This window comes from Marmota monax, unplaced genomic scaffold, assembly GCF_021218885.2.
Source record: "Marmota monax isolate L192 unplaced genomic scaffold, Marmota_monax_Labrador192_F-V1.1 WCK01_AAM20220418_F8-fsc00022, whole genome shotgun sequence".
NCBI lineage: Eukaryota > Metazoa > Chordata > Mammalia > Rodentia > Sciuridae > Marmota > Marmota monax.
Window position 1 is genome coordinate 15,201,411 of NW_026695215.1, and position 9,645 is coordinate 15,211,055.

Sequence of the window (9,645 nt, forward strand, 5' to 3'; positions counted from 1 at the left end):
CCCGTCTCCCTGTGGGGTTGGAGGCCCGTGAGGGCGAAGGGAGAGGGAGACATCTTTGTGTCTTCTCTGGAGGATCCAGCCCCTCCTCTGTTGGTGACAGCAGCCTGGTTTCCCTGCTCGGCTCATGGCCTGCTGGGATTCAGGTGGCGCTGCCTGGCTCTGGGAAGGACAGCCCACTGAGCCAGACTCTCACCATATTCAGTCCCTGGGTCACAGGGATGTGGAGGTGACCCGAGCCAGCCAAGGAGAGGCTATGCTGGCCCCTTGAGAGCAGAATGGCAGAGATGATGGCCAACCAACTTCCAGGGGCCCAGACATCCCATTGAGCCATCACGGAGCAGGGCCAGGAGGTGAATGAGGCCCAGGCCCGGGGCCTCTGATCCGGCTTGCTTGAAGCTTTTCAGGGAGGTGAGCAAACAACAGGCAGCTGGGATTAGGCCCCTGGTTCTCCTTCCCCTGTTTCACCTTCACATCCCCGACTCCTCTTCTTTTAAACCTCAAATAAAGATGGTGGGCTACTTGCGTTCCCCAGTCCTGATGCCTGGCTGCTCCAGGCAGGCCTCAGGGGCAGAGGACAGCCCACAGCAAACTGCTCCCAGCTCCCTGTCCCAACCAGTCTCTCCATCCCCACTTTTTTCTTTTTCTTTCTTTTTTCCTGGAGCATTTTAAAGTAAATCTTAGACAAATATTTCACCCTCAAATAAAGACTTTCAGCAGGGCGTGTAATCCCAGTGGCTCGGGAGGCAGAGGCAGGAGGGTCACAAGTTCAAAGCCAGCCTCAGCAACTTAGTGAATCCCTGAACAACTCAGTGAGAACCTGTCTCAAAATAGAAAATAAAAAAGGGCTGGAGATGTGGCTCAGTGGTTAAGCATCCCTGGATTCAATCCCCTGTACCAATAAATAAGTAAATAGATACTTTCAAAAAACATTTGCAAAATACTATTATCATATCCCCCAATTATGCTAATTTCTTACATACCCCAAACATGTTCATGTTTCTCCCATTGTCTTAAAATGTCTTTTTGTAGTTTTTTTTTTCTTTCCTCAAATTGGTGTCTAATGATGTTCCTTCCATTGCATATGGCTTAAGGGTCTTTAATGTCCTTTACATTAATTATAATCTCTGACCATATCCTCTCCCACTTTTTGTCCCACATCATGTGTTTGCTGAAGACCTGGAGCCACTAATCCTGCAGAACTTCCAGTCTTCTGGACTTGGCAGACTGTGTCCTCAGGGTCTTTTCTCTGCCCCTTGTATTTCCTGTCAAGTGGTGGATGCGCTAGAGGCTGGGACAGATCGCTCTTTGGCCTTTGGCTAACATCAGGTGTAGGGACCTAGTTAGAGCCAGGTTCAGGGACTTACACAGAACTTGATGGTGGTGGTAGGTATTTTCCACAGCATTGCAGCTGGACGCACAGGGTCCATCACGGGACATCTGGGTGCTTCACTTGGGGCAGTGTTGAAATTGGCCACAGGGTCCAGGTGGATCCTCCCGGATTACCCCTCAGGTGCCCTGGTCTTTAACCAGGTGGTTAAAACCATTTGAAGCAGCATTGATTGTTGCTTTTCAGATCTATTATTTCAATAGGGGCTGCAAAATGGTGGTTTTCTAATTCAATTATGTTTCTTGCTTTTATTTTTTTTAATGATTCTTTTTTAAAGATAAAATTTTTGCCCATCAACTAATTGATACTTTGAAATACAGTCCATCCAGTAAAGGTAAGATACCTTTTTTTTTTTAGAGAGAATTTTTTAATATTTATTTTTTAGTTTTCGGTGGACACAACATCTCTGTTTGTATGTGGTGCTGAGGATTGAACCCGGGCCGCACGCATGCCAGGCGAGTGCGCTACTGCTTGAGCCACATCCCCAGCCCTGGTAAGATACCTTTACTTCATTCTTTGGTCTACCTTTTTCTCAGAATGATGACTTATTCCCTATCAATCTTTTCCTTCCTATCAATCTTAAACAAAAAACCCCACGATAAGTCTCCAGTATCACTTAAAGAATATTTTAAAATATATATTTCCATATGTGTATATTTTAACTATTTTTTTTTAATTTTTACAGTGCTGGGGATGAAACTCAGGGCCTCACGCATATCAGGTGAGCACTCTCCCACTGAGCCATACCCCAGCTCCTCCATATATTTTAATCATTATTCTTTCTGATGCTCAAGTCATCTTATTTTGGCCACTGAGAACTCCTTCCCTTTGTCCTCTGTGTCCTTTCCACGGGGCCTGCCTTCCTGGTAGCTTCTGTGCTCTTTGGTACAAGACATCACGGGCTTATCTTGAACATGTCCTGTACCAGCCCTAGAAGTATCAAGTCCCCAGGTGGCGCTGGTTCCTCTGGCCTAAGTAGCGCTGGAGAGAACAGTCATTTAAAAGCCGGTCCTCTCTGGATGTGAAGTGGGCCACCGTCTGTCACAATCCACTTCCCGGTCTTTCTGGTGGCGCCCGGGGGAGGCAGATGCTGTAAACCGACTTCACTGCAGTCAAGATCCTGGCCTCTGGCTGGCCCTGCCGGAAAGGATCATGGAGAAAAGCCCAGAAAAACCAACCCCAGCTGTCTCCGCATCCTTCCCGCAGAGCTGCTGGCCAAGAGCTAACAGGTGTGAGGCGAGGGTTTTCCTAGGGACCTGCTTCCTCTGCTCCCCACGCTCTATCTGGAAGAGCGTGCCACCTGTCCTATGGAGGACCCCTGGGTGCTGTTGGTGAGTGAGAGAGGGGGTGGAGGAGGGTGAGTGGGCACGAGGGCCTCTCGTAGGGCCTTTACAAACAAGTTCGCACTTAAACCTCATGATGACCCCAGGAGGTAGGTGCTGTTACTGCCACCATTGTGCACAAGAGGAAAATGAACCTCAGAGGTTAAGTCACTTGGCCAAGGTGGCCACACATCAGGGGGGCTTCAATTAGATCCTTGTCTCTGGACTTCATGGGCTTTGTTCTTTGGATGACTCCCTGAGCCTGGGAAGGGCCATCCTTCTACAGATCACCAGCAGCAACAGCAGCTCAATTTGCAAAATGACACTCCACTATCCTTCCCTCCTTTCTTATTACCAGAACTACTTAATTTTGGAGAACAAGTTGCTCGCCTAAAAAAACTACATTTCCCAGCCTCCTTTGCAGGTGGGGGTTGGCCAAAGGACTGGAGCACAGTTGTGGATGGGACTTCTGGGTAAGCTGCAGGGACAGACAGCTGCAGGGTCCCCCATGGCCCTCCTCCCATCCCCAGCTTCCTGTCTGGACTTTGGCCACAGTCATTGGAGCTCTAAAGTCCTCTTGGACCCAGCCTTGAAAATGGAAGCCTGGCACAAAAGATAAGGACACAAGCGTAGGAGGAGGCCGGGTCTCTGATGGCGGCTGGAATTGCCCTGCCAGCTTCAATTGCCTTTCTGTGGACTTCATTTCGGAGAGGCAGAAACAGACCTCAGTCTTGTTTCAGACCTAAGTCTCACTTAGGTAGTTTGCTGCAGGCAGGTGAGGGTCAAAAGTAGAAGCAATGAGAATTCTAGAACTTCACTGAGTTCCCCATTCAGAGGCTTTCCACCTCCCTGATTAAGACTTCCCCTATCGTGACTTTGAAATAAAATTCACATGAAATAAAATTCACAAATCAACATACAGATGCTATCTGAGTGCAGTGGCACCTACCTGTAATCTCAAAGACTCAGGAGGCTGAGGCTGGAAGATCACAAGTTTTTAGTGAGACCCTGTCTCAAACACACACACACACACACACACACACGCTCCTGCATTTAATATAACTAACCCACCAAACATCATAGCCTAGTAACACAGCTCACTGTAGGTATTGGTTGTTTATCCTCCTGATCCTGTGGCTGACCAGGACCTGTGGCCCACTGCTGTTGTCCTGCATCACAAAAGATTATCCTACCCCTCATTGCTAATCCAGGAAAAGATCAAAATTCTAAATTTCCAGTATGGTTGCTACTGAGAAAGTACCAGTTCCATTGTAAAGTCAAAAACCAAAAGTCGAGCAATTGTCAAGTCAGGGAACATCTGTAATGACAGATGAAAGAGGCTTCTATTATAAAAGAGAAATAAAAAGAATTTGTAAAAATATGTATTTCAATGTATGCGTGATTGGGGGCACAGTTATACTTGGATACAATGAAGAAACCAGATGCCTACCCCTCCAACTAGACTCACAGCCAGCTGGTGTCTCCAAATGCAGAGGTGGTTGATTTGTGACTCCAGTAGACAGTGATATTGTCACTGGTCTTGTGACTTTCTGAAATGCAAATGAAACAAAAACCAAGCTTATCTTGATTTATACAGTAGAAAACATTTCTAGAAAATGCATTGTATATAAAACCCACAAAAATATTTTATGTCTACATATAAAACAGAGCTCAAGGGTCAGATCATCATGACCAGACTGTTCATGGATGCAGATTTCTGGCAGGAGACTGGGAACCCTTGTGGAGCGCAGGACAGTTGTGTCATATGGGACTGTCTCACACCTTGCAGGGTCTCCAGCACCTGGCCCACACCCATCGGGTGTCCTTTCCAGCATCCTGATGACTAATCGTATGGCTCAGACTCCCTGAGACCCTGGAAGCCAGTGGCCTGCCCAGGCTGGACATGGCTGGCAAAGAGCCACCCCTGGAATGCAAACACACACTTACCTTTTCCTTCTGGATGCTTCCTGCTCCTCTAGATCTCAGGTGCAACTCCGGGAGGACAGACATCATTGTCCTCTTTTCCCAGATGAGCTAGAAGACGACCCAGGAAATTGCTGGTGCCACACCATCGTATCTTGGGCCTTCAATAATTTTACCTCCAGGGGGCTGGGGTTGTAGCTCAGTTGGTAGAGTGCTTGCCTTGTATGCACAAGGCCCTGGGTTCAATCCCCAGGACCACCAAAAAAAATAAAATTAAAAAAAATAATTTTACTTCCAAATCTCAAAGAGACCTAGCAAAGAATAAGGACTATCGTCAACGTGTGATCTCTGTTTTACACAGAAACACCTAGCCAGTGGCGTGCATTTTTTTCCTAAGGTACTCACCAATGAACTTGGGCTGGGTAATGAATGCTTGGTAAACATGACATCATAACCTAATGAGACTTTGCTCATATCGTAAGGACAGAGAGGGAATGCCTCTGGTACACTTCTGCTAATAGCCACTCAGCTGAGATGTGACACAGCTGAGCAGGAAAGAACTCTCTCTTTAGGCACACGGTCCCACTGCCAGCCCTTGGCTGATAATCAAATGCAGGAAGGAGTTCATTACGGCCATTCCCGAGAGCAACGGCATGAGAGGAGTCGATATGAAATGCCCAGCAATCCATATTTCTTCTACCAGAAAAACTGACCCACTCTTTTGTCTTCTAGCACTAGCGTGGCTTTGCGGAATGTCAGGCAAGGGTCCGATGGACACTATGATCTCTCTCCCTCGCAGGCACCAGATAAACACTCAAGCTACTCTCCCGATCCCTCTTGTTGCTTTCCTATGCATTTTTCTCTTAAAAATAAAGAAAATGTTTTCTCTACCCAATTCTTTCCTTTCTGATGCAATATTTTTTTTATTCCTTGAAAGAAGAAAAACTGAGACTTCCTCCTTAGCTGTGCACTCGGTGGCTGAGCTGAAGTGCGGCCCGCACATCCAGGAGGAGAGACCTGAAGGAGCTTTATAAAAGTTTGTAAATATCTTCTCATGCTGACTTTTTAGTCTTTTTATGTTGCTGAAGTTCACGGTATAGAGTTTAATGCAAAGTGAAACCATTTTATTTCAATGTTATTAAAAAGATTTGCTTTATTAGGAAGTAAATATATTGTTGCAGTGTTTTGTGCCTATTTAAGGGCTTTTGTTTAGCAAAGTGAATGTAAAATACAGTAAAATGTTAAGATTGTCATCTCTTCTATGAACTACGTCAACTTGGAATTTTGAAAAGGCTCTATCCAGGAAGTGCGGTGTGCAATAGGTAGCAGATCCACAGTGGTGTTTTTATGTCATGTTAGAGATTCATCAAATCATTCCATTCACTGTATTTCTGTTGATGGCTGAATTCTTATTTGTGGATTAATAATAGGATCATGCCCTTAGCAAATACTTTTAGTTTTTTTTTTAATTAAGAGACTCCCAAATGCCTTCCCCCACCCATCTTGATGGGATGAGTTTTTATATATATAAGGAATATTTATTTAACTATTCTATAAAATTATTGAGTGCCTGCTAAGGCCTTTAAACATTCCTGACATTCCTTTCCATCATTCTTAAATGACATAAAGTGATAGTGCAATGTTCCTGATGAGGTACCCAGCAAGCTGCATCCAAACTCGGAATCTGTTGAAATGACTAATCCAACAAAAAGCAATTTGGATCAGATCTTCATCCCTTGACTGTGTGAAAGAAGTACTCTCCTTCCGGTGAAGGATTGTCACAGAGGGTCACTGGATGAAACTCTGACCCAGTGCTCTTACTGTATTTTACATGTGCCTGGTAAATTATTTGCAAAGAAGAAAAAAAAATTTTTAAACGGTAACTTAACATGGCAACTACCAAACTTCCTTAAAAACAAACGTTGGTGACAGCCAGTTAAGTATCAGTGAGCCTCCTCTCTGTGGTCTTACCTGTTTCTATTGTTTCAAAACCATTTCATGTACACTACTGAGGTAAGTTTATAACTTGAAATGTGAACTTTTTATTTTTTAGGGGTTAAGAACAAACTACATAAATGTTTTTAAAAAAAGTTTTAGAGTTCTGCTTCACGTGCTACTAGTTTAGTTGTTACTTTTAGCTGCATTGTATTTGAAAAGCTTTTTAGATCTTGCTCCATTTACAGTACATTCTTAGGATGTATGTAGTAAATAAAGCTTTCTTTAAAGCAAAAAAAAAAAAAAAAAGAAAAAAGAAAAACTGAGACTGGCAGAAGCTCCTCTAAACACAGGCCTAGAAGACAGAAGGTTTAGAGGAGGGGACAGTGATTGTCTTGCTCTAAGGGGACCAGGCAGGGGCCATGGAGGACCTACAATTCCTGGCTTCCTATAGATTGAATATCCAAGCATCCCTGTGGGTGGAGGCTTCAACATCCCTATTTGGTAGTTGGAAGGTTTCCACTGAGGATTTGGACTAGACCCGTCTGAACGAGCAGATCATGCCGAACCTCTGGCACTCTTTGGGGACACTAGTTTGAATGATGTGCCCCTCCCCTATCTCACACAGGGACAAGGCGCTCACGGCCTCCTTGGGCATCGTTCTCGGTGTGGCACAGTGACTTTGGAATCAGTCTCAGTTCCCAAATGAGAACCTTCAGGGGTGCGGCGGGGAACGCCAGCGCTACCTACAGATCGTTGCTGTTCTGACCCCCACAGAAGGAACCAGGGGCACAAAACAGTGGGCTTTCATGATATACCTTGAAGAACTGCTGCAGAGGGTTCCAAGCTCCAGTGAGCTCTGCCAGGATCTCTCTGTAATCCCGTAAACATTTGCTGAATGGGAGTGAAAGGATAAACTAGAAAGCTGATGAGTGTGTCCTGGGCTTCCTTAGGCTGAGAACACATCTCCAGTGAATGAGAACTAAGGGAGGGGACCTGGGTGGGCTATGGCAGGCTGTGTTCTCTTTGCCTTGACTGCTTGCTTTATTTATTTATTTGGCACAGGGGACTGAACCCAGAGGCACTTAACCACTGAGCCACATCCCAGTGATTTAATTTTTTTTTTTTTTAATTCTGAGACAGGGTCTTGCTAAGTTGCTGAGGGACATTGCTGAGGCTGGCCTCAAACTTGTGATCCTCTTGCCTTGGACTCCTAAATTGCTGGGATTACAGGTGTGGGCCACTGAGCATGGCCCAACCGCTTTTAAGTGAAACCCACAGGAACAAAGAGGAAATTGCACCAATAAACACAATATTACTTTAAATCCTTGATTTCCCGTGTGATCTGACAAAGCGTATGTGCTAATGCCCACTCAAGTCAGCATGAAATCTCATCCCCCAACAGCAGAGAGGGGTGAGAGGGGATAAAAAGAGGGTACTGACCACAACTGCAATGAAGACCAGGATCAAACTGTTTTAAAGACACAGTGTCACTATTTTTGCAGACTGCTCTCCTGTGGGGTAGGGAGTTTGGAAGTACTCATCTTCATGATCTTGTTCTAGCTAAATTGGAGCATTCAATCATAAAATCATTAATATGCAGCACAAATTTGGAGATATGTATACGACTGTACTAAATCGTATGTGAAAGGGCAAGTATTCCTCATGGGGAATCTTTTTATTCAAATTACATTTAATTTGTCCTTCATCCTCACCAAAGACCACAACAATTCTTCATTTCTGTTCATGTTTTTCAAGCCATTTTTCTTCCTTAAACCTTTCAACCAGGGAGATGATGGGCAGAAACATTGGGTGAGTTTTTTTTTTCCCCTAAATTATATTTCACCAAAGTTGAGAATTAGGTTGCCTTGGTAATTATTTTCTAGTTGTTTCAGGAATTTAATTATCAGCTGTCCACATATCTTGCAACGGCACAATCGCTCTCCTATGATATTCCTTCCCTAAGTGCACAGCCCCAGGATAACTAGCACAAACCCAAAGCAGGGGCCACTCTACAAAAGGCTTGGTCTGTGCTTTCAAAAATAAAAATGAAAGACTAAGAGCACTCCTGGATGAAGGAGAATAAAGAGACCTAACAGCTAAATGCAAACTGTGGTTCTGAACTGGATCTTTTGCAATATAATCAGCAACCTCTGAGTATGGGCTGTATTTCAGTAAGAGGATTGCACGGATGTCAATTTTCCGGAATTAGAGCATCACACTATGGTTATATAAGAGCATATGCTAATATCTGTGGTTTACTTTTTTTTTTTTTTGGCAGTACTGAGGATTAAACCCAGGTGTGCTTTTACTGCTGAGCGATATCCCCGGCCCTTTTTATTTTTTATTTTGAGACAGGGTCTCACTAAGTTCTCTGGAATGGCCTTGAACTTACAATCCATCTACCTCAGCCTCCTCGGTTGCTGGGATTACAGGTGTGTGTCACTGTGCCCTCTGTAACTTATCCTTAACTGGGAAAAAGGAACTGAATTAAAAAGTGAAGAAAATTGAAAATATGTAAACAACATGCCTATGGTATTCAAATCTTAACGAGTGCTACAGTTTGGATCTTGAATGTCCCCTGAAGACTCACATGTTAAAGGTTTGGACACTAGTACTTCAAGAGGTAGAGCCTGGCGGGTGGAAGTAAGGTCACGGGGGCAGCCTCGGAGGAGATATTGGGACCCTGGTTCCTCCTCCCTCTCTCTGTTTCCAGGCTGCCATCTGTTTCCTTCACTACCATGTTGTTCTGCCTTGCTATGACCATGGACTGAAACCTTGAACCTGTGCACCAAAATAAACCTTTAATCCTTATAAGCTGATTATGTCAGGTATTTTTGTCACAGCGACAGAGAGCTGACTAACACAAGTTACTGCAAATGTAGAGGCTTTAAGTAGCACAACTTTATTATTTTATAGTTATGGAAGTTGCAATTGGGTCCCACTGTGCTAAAAATCAAGGTGTCAGAAGGGTTGCATTTCCTTCTGGAAGTCCCAAGAGAAAATCTGTTTCCTTGCCTTTTCCAACTTTGAGAAGTTGCCTGCATTCCTGGCTCATGGCCTCCTTCATCTTCAAAA

General features: G+C 44.5%; 1 non-coding gene across 1 annotated transcript; it reads left to right on the top strand.

Annotated features, from left to right (window-relative positions):
- Positions 1-4,820: 4,820 nt before the first annotated feature.
- On the top strand, positions 4,821-4,893 carry Trnat-ugu (transfer RNA threonine (anticodon UGU)). Its single transcript has one exon. It is a non-coding gene; the product is annotated as a tRNA-Thr (tRNA).
- The last annotated feature ends 4,752 nt before the right edge of the window (positions 4,894-9,645 follow it).